Here is a 1902-nt window from a genome sequence, read left to right as displayed (position 1 = left end):
GAACATCTCCTAGACTCTGGTTCCTTAGTTTTGAGTTAGAAAGAGTGTTCATGGTTCTCATTCTGCCAGCAACTAATTTGTGTCTGAAGCCAATACCATGATCCTAGGGCCTCTGCCTCCAATTTTACTGGGGAGGAGAGAGCTCAGGTAAGAGAAGAAATAATGAGATGAGAGAGAGATGATTTAGTCCTGGCCATCTTTCTTCTCCTTTGTTCCTTGGTTTTTCCAGCTGTCATGTTACATAAGGCAACACTGACATCCTGTATGTAGACAAAGTTGGAGGTAATCTTTGCCATTTTTAGTCTACAAAGACTGTAATAATGGGAGGTTTGTGTCACTCTGTATCATGGTAGTAGTAAAGGCCAATAATGTAGGCCCAGGTTGGGTTAGTCTCAGACATTCTCAGCATGCACTCCAATCTTGTGGGAGGAGATATTGTGGGGAGATCTGGATTGCCATTTAATGTAACCCCTTTCTCTTGTCTCCACAAACAATCCTATAGAAAAACGGCTACTGCAAATGGTTCTTTTGTGACTGAATTCATTCTGATGGGATTAACAGACCAAAGAGATCTTAAACTCCCTTTGTTCTTCCTGTTTCTAGTAATGTATATGGTCACTGTGTTGGGAAACTTGGGCTTGATAACTCTAATTGGGCTATTTCCTCAACTTCACGCCCCCATGTGCTTTTTCCTCTTTAACTTGTTCTTCATCCTTCATAGACCTCTGTTATTGTTCTGTGTTTACACCAAAAATGCTATTGAACTTCATATCAAAGAAGAATATTATCTCCTACAAGGGGTGCATGACCCAGCTCTACTTTTTCCTTTTTTTTGTCATTTCAGAATGCTATGTGCTGACATCAATGGCCTATGATCGCTATGTTGCTATCTGTATTCCACTTCTGTATAACATTGCCATGTCCCCTAAAGTTTGTTCCAAACATATTTTTGGTTCATACTTCATGGCCTTTTCTGGTGCTGTGGCTCACACTGGATGCATGCTGAGACTGACCTTCTGTGATGCCAACACCATCAACCATTACTTTTGCGACCTTCTTCCTCTGCTCCAGGTCTCCTGCACCAGCACTTATGTCAATGAGGTGGTGGTTTTTATTGTGTTGGGCATCAACATTATTTTGCCCAGTCTTACGACCTTTATCTCTTATGGTTTCATTCTCTCTAGCATCCTTTGCATCAGTTCTATTGAGGGCAGGTCCAAACCTTCAGAACCTGCAGTTCCCACATCATTGCTGTTTCTCTGTTTTTTGTATCAGGTGCATTCACATATCTTAAACCACCTTCTGTTGGGTCTATGGGTGAGGGAAAAAACTCTTGTGTGTTTTACACCAATGTGGTTCCATGATGAACTCCTTAGTCTACAGCTTCAGAAGCAAAGATGTTAAGCTTGCCGTGAGGAAAACCCTGAATAGGAAAAGGTTTTGGTCAGAAACAATATCTCTCTGGGCAGGTAGTTAGAAGACAGGGAGGCTCTGCATATTTAATTTCAGTATTTTTGGTGGCATTGTTCTTATCCTATTTTTTCTTACCTTGGTGAGTGGTATTTGTCTATTTTTCAATAATATATTTCTATTTTGGGGGGGTTTGCTTTTTCTTACTCAGCATTTGCATACTTCTTCCTATTCTCACTTTTTCTCCTAAGAATGACATTAAGGAAGGAATTTTTTATCACTGTATTTTTTCACTGTAAATTTGGGCTTTCCTTTTTTTTTCTCTTGGAAAAATATTAATGGTTCTGTGAATGATCCAATCAAGCAATTTTAGTGTGACATTATACCATTGCAGTGGAGGTCTCTTATTAGGTACTTACAGTGTTCCATTGGATGCACTAATGAGTTAATCTTTCTTCTCTGATCCTTCCATCCTCAACTGGGCAGGGGCAT

At 40.0% G+C, this 1902-nt stretch overlaps 1 pseudogene; it reads left to right on the top strand.

Moving 5' to 3' along the window:
- The first annotated feature begins 407 nt into the window (after nt 1–407).
- Nucleotides 408–1477, top strand: LOC126061120 (olfactory receptor 8B3-like; annotated as a pseudogene).
- The last annotated feature ends 425 nt before the right edge of the window (nt 1478–1902 follow it).

Source organism: Elephas maximus, chromosome 17, assembly GCF_024166365.1.
Source record: "Elephas maximus indicus isolate mEleMax1 chromosome 17, mEleMax1 primary haplotype, whole genome shotgun sequence".
Taxonomy (NCBI): Eukaryota; Metazoa; Chordata; class Mammalia; order Proboscidea; family Elephantidae; genus Elephas; species Elephas maximus.
This window is presented reverse-complemented; position numbering and strand designations above follow the sequence as displayed.